This window comes from Triticum urartu, chromosome 2 (assembly GCF_003073215.2).
Source record: "Triticum urartu cultivar G1812 chromosome 2, Tu2.1, whole genome shotgun sequence".
Taxonomy (NCBI): domain Eukaryota; kingdom Viridiplantae; phylum Streptophyta; class Magnoliopsida; order Poales; family Poaceae; genus Triticum; species Triticum urartu.
In genome coordinates this window covers 613147245-613156946 of record NC_053023.1, presented here as the reverse complement: position 1 = coordinate 613156946, position 9702 = coordinate 613147245, and the positions used below count along the sequence as shown (strand labels likewise).

The 9702-nt window shown below is 39.0% G+C and overlaps 1 pseudogene; it reads right to left on the bottom strand.

Annotated features, from left to right (window-relative positions):
* Positions 1-5622: 5622 nt before the first annotated feature.
* On the bottom strand, positions 5623-7319 carry LOC125533782 (annotated as a pseudogene).
* Positions 7320-9702: the final 2383 nt, after the last annotated feature.

Genomic DNA, 9702 nt, shown 5'->3' with positions numbered 1-9702 from the left:
GAATGGGTCATGTCAATCGGATCATTCAACTAATGATGTGACCTCGTTAATCAAATAACAACTCTTTGTCTATGGTTAGGAAACATAACCATCTTTGATTAATGAGCTAGTCAAGTAGAGGCATAATAGTGACACTCTGTTTGTCTATGTATTCACACATGTAATATGTTTCTGGTTAATACAATTCTAGCATGAATAATAAACATTTATCATGAAATAAGGAAATAAATAATAACTTTATTATTGCCTCTAGGGCATATTTCCTACACATATAATGATTATTGCCTCTTAATAACCCATATGAGAAAAACCTTTGAAGAAGGATAAAACTCATTAGTGAGTTTAGATAACAATAAATATGTCTTGAGTACTTCCTTTGAAAACCCCGATAGGGAAAATAGAAAGTATGACATATAATCTTTGAGAAGATATTGCCTCATTAAAAACCATTATTAGAAACTTTGAGAGAAAACTCGTAAGGGAAAAGAGTGCGATATGATATGCCATTGAAAACTCCTTTAAAACCCAGTGGGGAAAATATAAGGAGAAGATGATATGACATATATGGGAACTTGTGTTTATATTGTCTCGTTAAAAACCTTTATGAGAAACCATTACGGAAAAACTCATGAAGGGAAAAAGAGTACAATATATGCAATCTTAGGATTGTTAATAGGTTATAGATTTGGGAGATTACTCCCCCTGAACTTTGCAAACCTGGAGAATGTGTAATACAAATTCCATTGATATGGTCATGGAATTATGAATAATCTGTAGGACTTTCAAAGTATGTTTTTTGCATATTGTTTCCTCACTTGTCTATAATTCGTGAGGATAAATAATTTTTAGCAATGTATTTTATGATATTGCTCTTCATATAACCTGTAGTTTTGTGAGTAACACAAGTGGTAGCATCTTAACAAATCAAGTTATGTGATTCCGATGAATCCCAAGCACATGCTTTTGAGTGTGGTTAATCATTCTGCTGAGCCATGCATATTTGGCAATGTTTTTAGATAAAGCAATTATGTTAGAGTGATTAGTGGAAGTAGTCGTTAAAGTCTATTTAGATGACTTCCACGAGAAGACTATTCCGGTGAATTCAGTCACTGATATGGCATTGTTGGGATCAAATAAAGAGCCAATATCATTCATCATATCATGGTCATATCTTGATTTTCTTGATGGAATTGCCCAAGATTTATTGTGGGCTTGAGATATAAGTTAATATTTCTTATATCGACCATGTACCTTTTGTTGGTATGATATATCCATATTGAACTTCTCATATATGTTTTGGATATATGTTGACTGATATGTATTCTTGAGAGAATGCTCAAGTTGTAAACTTAAGCTAAATTTGGTTTAATCCAAATTTTTCGCCTTGAGATGATTTTGTGTATGTTTAGGGATTGTATAGACATTCATGATGAGGACATCAATATACACTGAGGTGATGAAATAAAATCAAATTGATTCTATTACTAAACATGTATATAATCATCATTATTCGAGTACTCCTTTTGAAGAAGGAACTCATTTAGTCGGTAGTACCATATGATTTCCGACTATTTCAAGTCATAGAGTGACTTATGAAGTATTACACAAAAACTTTTTGCGATTTGCTTTTGGATTCAGAAGTATAAGCCCTTCAGGGACTTCAATAGAGATTTCTGAAATGAGCGACTCATATGAGTATGTAGCCACTTCATCCATCAACTGCATGTATATTATTATTATTATTATTATTATTGCCAATGCTATTTAGTATTGAAACATAATTCCACTCATACCAAGAGGGTATGTTACATCATAATCGATGTCGGGTCTCTGCGTGAACCCTTTTGCTACAAGCCTCGCTTTCTCACCACCTCATCGACTTTGTCTATGAATGAGAAGTTTTTTAGTATTCCATACGAAAGATGGTTATGAGGAGTAGGTATTACTGCGGTAAATACCACTCGTTTTATGAGCGAGAGCTATTCTTCGTTACTTGCTTCCTTTTATGTGAACCAATATGAATGCAAGAGGCAAACTACCATGGATTTTGGTTCAGGGCCCAAAAAGTTTTAGCAATTTTGAGAAGAAATATATGTCGACAAATGTAGTCTTTAGTTTATATGATTCTGATGGAATCATTGAAGTTTGTGGAAATATATTTATTCCATTTTCACTCCTTGTGATTTCCTACAACAAATGGAGTCAAGGTGTTTCGATGTCCCGGCACCAAAATATTTGTGCACATTTATGCCGGGCTTTGGATTATGAGCATCCAATGAGGTGTCTTTCAACTTGATGTTGAATTACATTTACTGGTTGAGGATTTGATTTCCTCTGTTTCCGCGGAAGCATATGAGAAGTTATATCTCGTCTTGTCATATTTTCTCCCCCTCTTGCTCTCATTTGGGGATAAGAGTGGTTTATCAGGTACCTCCACTCTTTCTGACACTTTACTGCAGGAATATAAAATTTAGTGACACCTTGTCATCAGTAAATGTATGTGGCAAATTTGCAATGTGTTGCAAATATATGATTCTCTAAACTTCTAGTTCAGATTCTTTGAGTACGTGGATATAAGGATTGAATGTCAATAACATTTCTAATTTATTTCTCGACATTCTTTATGGTACTTATCTCCCCCTAATGCCGAAAAAATATCCTTATTGCTGATGCAATCAGCATACGGGCTATGAATAATTTTGATTGACGGATAAATTTTTATTCCCCACATAGACCCCTAATTTTCGCGAGTGCCCATTGATGTACGCTGGAGTGGTGATATCGGTACGCAAATGGGAAATACTTTGTTGATTTCCACGTAGTAACTACAAAGGGAAAGTAGTATATATGCAGTTGGTATGATTTAGATCATACTTACGGTGTGTAAGGCCGTATGTGTCCAGCAAGAGGCTGGTAATTTACAATTCTTTAAAATTGGTCATGTAATTAATTTCACTATCTTTGATAAGAAATTTAGTTAAACCATTCTGGGTATGTACATAGAGTACAACATATAATCGGACATTGCTTGTGAAATGATTTCAATGACATTGTCCATTTGAATGGGTTTATAGATCCTGTTTTCAGGAGAATTTGCTCCTACTTTGATAAGTTAAGCAATTTATTGGGTAAGATCATGGTTGTGTGTGATAAGACACACTTAAAAACATTTTATGAGTGTGTATATGAGTACCATGAAGTGTCTAAATTAACCCAGATAATGGTTCAACATTCCACATATATCTTTTGAGTGTGTTCAAGAAAGAATAAGTAGCTCATTTAGAATTTTAAGGTGAGAGTTCCTTAAAACAGATTTCCCCTATGGCACATGTGGTGCACATATAATCTGATGATCTGGGGAATATTTTTGCAACTTGTTAAGTTGTGACCAACCGAATTGTCAAGAATTTTCTAATCATCCCCAAACCAGGATGGCTAAGGCTATCAAGCCTAATATTTAATTAATTAATACTTAGAAAATCATTGTGTACGCAACAATATTGAGTATGAATTGAAACATACATTCAAATTTATCGAATATTGTATCCAATGGATATGATATTGGACACTTTACTACATGTAGTAGTACTAGTATGGGCTAATAATATATTGGGATAATTAGGAGATTACCTGAGGTCTCCAATATTTTTGAGTGCAAATGTTTTCATCCTCCATTTTCTGCACTAGATTTTTTTCCTCCTTCTGATGAAGATTCTGTGAGACATCCTTTACCATAATTTGGTTGTTATTTGCAAATTTGCAAATTTATCCCATTGAACTTATTGGCCTTTTAATAAATTTGTGGTGTGGTTTGACCATATGTTTAAGGATTTGGTAATCATAGGTACGATGTTTGTATAACCACACATTTGACAAACTGGAGATTTGTCTTTGTGATCATTTGAAAATGATTTATTCCTTTGTGATCATCTGTCTTTGTAATTAAGAGGTAATTCTTTCTTCAGTTGTCTTTTAGCCTCCACTTTAATTTTGAATTTCACATGGTTCTTTTTTGCGACTATGAAGTTGCACAAAATACTAAGTACTAGCAAGAATTTCAAATAATGGAACAGAACCCATTGGGTGAATCTGATGATTTGAAGAAATTCCATGTTTCTTCGTCATGGAAAATGGTAATACCATCATATGAGCATGTAAAGGGTATTAAGGGCTTTTTCAACCAGATTTACATATGAAAATATTTGATCATGGATCTCAACTTGAAGTTGATTAAGTGACAGAATTACGAGATGTGATAGACTTGAGGTCTTCAAAAACGAATGGGTAATCATTCACGATGTGCTCAAGGCATCATGTTTATATTAAGGAAAATATCCAGGGTGAATCTAAGTTCATCCATTATGTATTTAGTTTGAGAACTAAGTGAAGTTGGGACACATAAAATGCATATGAGCGTCGCAACTTTAGAGTCACCGCCAAAAACATAGACGTTTCTTGTTTGACATTGGTTAGTCACTGTGAAAGTATAACCACAATGTGATGTGGACATTGCAAAAATGTTGATACACTCAATTGTTGCCATAATTATGGGATCCATCTTGATGGATGAACAACACTAAAATTATAAATAGTGACATAGGCTTCACTGCCATGTATTTTACCAATGTAATAGAAGTCAATCACGATTATATGCAAATATTTATGTAGTTTTCTATGACATATTCACGCAAAATGATGCTTGAATAGTTGATATTAGCACACAATACCGTTTTGGTATATAGCGAGTGTGCAAGAATTATATTTACTATGAGAGTAAAAAAATATTTTAGTGAACAACAACAAATGCTTCAGACGAGCAAATTTTATAAATATCTGGTGCTTTATAACCATATGTGTAGGCCTCAAATTATATAGGATAACACTTTGAAGATAATCACCAATGGTGTAGATCTCGCAGTAATAGAAAAACATATTTTGACTTTTGCCAGTAGATGCTCATAATTCTATTACCTTATGTTATGCTGAATTTATGAAATCACTTTTAAGGTAATCATCTGTCAAAGTGACATGATGTAGACCTTCCAGTAATAGTGGATAGTCTGCAAAATTTTGCAGTAGATTCCAGTATTACCTTATGATATCTTGAAGTAGTCACATCAAATATTAATATTTGGAAGAGCACTACGAAGGTAGTCATCTTATTAAAAAGACAAGATGTAGACCTCACAGTAGTGGTGGCTAATCTGCAAATGGCACAGTAGATGCCACCAGTACCTTGTGATTCACAAATAAAATTTTGGGTAATCACATTAATAATTGGAAGAGCACGTTGAAGGTAGTCATCTTATCAAAATGATAAGATGTAGACCTCACAGTAATGATGGATAATCTGCAAATTATGCAGTAGATGCTATCAAATACCTTGTGATTCACAAATGCGATTTGAGGTAGTCATATTAAGTATGACACTTCAATTTAATGTCGAGATTTGCACGAAAATTATTTTCACATGCAAAGATATGGTTGTTGCACTAAATTAAACATGTTATATGGATTGCTTGAAAAGCAAACATATTGAACTCTATATTAATTAGATCTGAGGATCTAAACAAAAAGTGTGTGGACTATTTTGTAGTTGTTACAGCCTGAAAAACCATTTCAGAAATCCAGGTTATCAGATGTAAAGTACAGTTTGTGTTGAACATGTACTGTAGGTATTAATGTACAAATATCAGAAAGGAGGAGGGCTGAATAAAAAATCCGCCAAAGGGATAAGCTTGCGTCCACTCTTTTTCATGTGCGGTTCCACGATGGGGAATTTTCTAATCGCCGTCGTTATCCAGTTTGGCTCTGCCTTTACAAATCAATCGATTCTTTCTGCTTCCACCGCCCAGCGCCCATCGTAGCCGCCGGGATATCGAGGACTTGCAACCCGTGAGCGATGACTTGCCTTGCGCTGGGGTTCGCCACTGTGCGCTGGACGCCGTCTGAGGAACTGCGCCGCTGCGCCCTGCTGCCGGCCGGGAGGGCAAGGCCCCGCCGTCGTGCTCGATGGGTGCCATGCCTTGGATGCTGCGGGGTGGCCGTGGCTATCAGCATATATCGATGCCGCGAATCGCGACGCGGCGATCCGTGTCGGGTGGATCCGCCGATGCCTCTGAAGCGCCGGGAGGAGCACCATCAAGGCCGAGGGCCCTCGCGTCCTCGGCGCCTGATAGCGTCGCTGCCACGGCTGTGCGTCATGGTCTCGCCGTTGGGGCGAGCATGGCGTCGTCGGTCCTCTTCTCTTGTTCTTCTTCCATTCCTTTTCGCTTGTTGCGTGGCCTAATGCTCTCGGTAGAGGCGTGCGTGATAACGTGTAAAGAGGAAAAAGGGAGAGAGAGGGAACGAATGATTGGAATGAACAGTTATTTCTCATTGATTGAAGACAGGGTATTTATACCCACTTACAAGGCAGTTAGGATTAGAATGTCGGTAACTACAACCGACTTAAACAACCGAGTTAAGCATTGATTATACCCGTGGTGACGCCGTAGATGTCACCGCCGTTTGCTACCGAGTGGACGATCCAGTCGCTGCAGGCCTGGACGCGGACGCGCGCCTCGTCCGCGAACTCGACGGTGACGCTGGCCGCGTCCTTGGCGTGTGCAACGGCAGCCACCTGGCCGACGCTGAGGCCGGCCCCCAGATCCTGACGACAGGCTCACGGAATCGCGCCACCATGCGCTTGACCTCGTAGAGGTGGCTGCCGGTGAGCTCGGCCGCCGCGACACTCCAGAAATGTGCCATTTCTTGTTGCTAGTGGATGAGGGTGATGGTTCGGTTGAGGGTAGTGGATGATGAACCGAGCTCTTCTCTTGGATCGAGCTAAGGCAGATGGTATGCTTAAATAAGAGATGCTAGGATCGGATGGGGCGAAATTGCTGCTATCGCCGCGCAAGGCTCTCCGCCACGCGATCTGCGTGTGAAATGGTGATACGATGAAACGGGAAGGGAAAAAGATGGTGTGTGTTTTTGCTGTCTCGGCATTGAGCAGACAACGGGGGAAAGCGGTTGCACATCCAACCATGTCCCTCTTTTTCTTGTTGGGTAGCTGAAGCAAGCATGGATCTGGCGTGCACTGGTAACTCTTGCGTTGCATTCCATGACCGGCCGGCTACGTGAACATTGGCATGCGCACGCCTCATGCCCGTGCTTCACCATAAAAAGTCCCGTTCTTACATATTAATTTGCAGATAAATAAACAAGAATGACTCGTCAGCTCAGCTGCCATGTGACGTGGATTCATTTCATGCTGGAGTAGCCAGCGAGCCAGCGGCTTTATTATTGACTCACTCATGCCGCAAGTCCCACCTAACAACAAGTATGCACGTAGTATCCTACTGGCTAGACTAATAAAGAATGAGAGAAAAAACAGTAAGCGCCAAGTGTTCTTGATAAAACTAAAAAATTAAATAAGGATATACTTCAATGTTCGGAAATTGCATTTGGAGGACAAGCTCCATGGAGACCTTTAAATTTGAAATTTAAAATTCATCAAAATTCATATTTCTACTTTTCAAAAAAATCTGAAAAAAAAGAATACAGAGATTGACAAATGCATAATGCATAAATGCGTACATTTTTCAGGACGAAATACATTGAATTATGGGCTGCGCAAAAAAGACAAATCTAAAGCTTTTTAACACATAATACTATTCATCCTACTAGACCATGAATTTGCCTTTTTTGTACAGGTCGCAATTCAAGGTATTTTATCATGAATTTATATGCACATGTAGATTACATCCTTATATACATGCATATTTTTTCAGAATTATTTGAAATAGAAAATTTGAAATTTTAAAAAAATTGGCCTCCATTGTTCTCGGCAGCCAAACGTCCTCACTCATGTTCGGAAATTGCATTTGGAGGCCGAGCTCCAAGGAGACCTTTAAATTTGAAATATAAAATTCAACTCTCGGCAGCCAAACGTCCTCACTCTTCAAAGTTGTCTTATATAGTTTTGTTCTATTCATTGCGTGTGCGTACATTGCCGCTTGCTTGTATTCGAGTATGGACACCTCCATTGCCGCTTGCTTGTGCCGTTTGAAATTGCTACTCAAGTTGATTGTGCAAACTGGTTTATTTGTTGGTTGGTTTGTTTTATTAATAGGGCAATCCCCATGGAGTGATCTCCGTGAGAGTAGATTCCATTTTCATGTCTAGCCGCGTAACATACGTGTCTCCAGTCCGGAAGGATTGCATCAATAAATATGCATTAAGTTTTGTATTTATCACCGCAACTCTTTCGGGTTGTCCAACATTTCTCACGGACAGCCTGAGGATGTGTAGATTGGGTACGGTTTTCATGCTCTACCCCGTTACGAGACATGATTTAGGTGGCGCCTCCCCGTTGTTCTCCGAATGCATATTCTCTCGCCTTTTTTCCTAGACGTGTGTCTGGGGAACAGGAGGGTGGAGGAGTTGGCAAAATTTTGTCTTGGAACGGGGTAGAGCATGAAGAACAGTGGTGGTGCCAGGATCAGAAGTCTGTGATGTCATTTCAAATATGTGATGTTAAACACATGTGTTTTCATCAATTTTATAAAAAAATTGCATCATTTCTACTTGTGTACAAAGCATTTGCCAAAAACATGTGTGGTCAATTCACTACACTACACTCAACGGGGCTTCGCCACTGATGAAGAACGTACTCAATGTACACATCCTCGGGTGAGATTAGGACCCTCTTTACCTATTAGAGATGTAGGTGGATTCAATGCCATTTCTCATCAACCCGGTAGAAAATAAAAATTCGATGTGATTAATTTAAATAAAATCTTAATTTTGTTGTGTTGTTTCCAATAAAGCAGAGGATGGCACATAATCAATGGATGTACAGTGGTTTTATCCGTCGGAATCGAGTAATAACAGAGTGGGTCGAGAAAACCAATGTGTTTTCGCAGAAGATATTCCATTGTCCAATAAGAATTGTCCCAGAATGCCCCCGTGCAAAAATGCGGCAGGCGTACCCATAGAGATCGGAATGACAATGACTTTGCACCTTAGCACATGAGGATATATGCCAAACTTTAACATGTCGATAAATTTTACCAAACAAGACCGTGGCAGAGAGGAGGTGATGCGACGACGCATCTGTGATCTGACCCGTTCTCTTCTCTCCCTCCATCTTGAAAGGTTGCCACAAGTCGGGTACACCAAAGTAGCACCCATGCATTCCTGTATGTATGAGCTTCACATATGCATCCCACGTACGCATGCAGCTGCATGCGTCGTTTGCTTCCGGGCTGAAGATTGCAACAGCTAATCGGCAGAATCAAATTCTATCAAGGCGAGAGAGAGAGAGAGAGGGGGGGACGGGTAAAGGCCTAGAGAGGCAGCTAGCCACGTATATAACATATATACAAATTGTTTTCTTTTCAAACCGAGCAACTCTCTTCCCCTAATTTTCATGAAGAAAACTTACAACTAAACACGACCTTCACACACGCGCATACCTCAGCCCAAATGAACATCCGAGACATACGCAAAGCCGACGAAGGGCTACGTACAGCCTACCAAAACCAGTAAGCCATAGAAGCTGACAACAACGAACAAGAGCACAAAATGAAGTTACCACTCACTCTGGACGCCAGCAACAGAATCACCCCATCATTCCAATCCTGCTTGTGCTTTGATCCCATCCTCCACTTTTTGCGAAGAAGTCATCGCATTGGAATCGATGCACACAACTGAAGA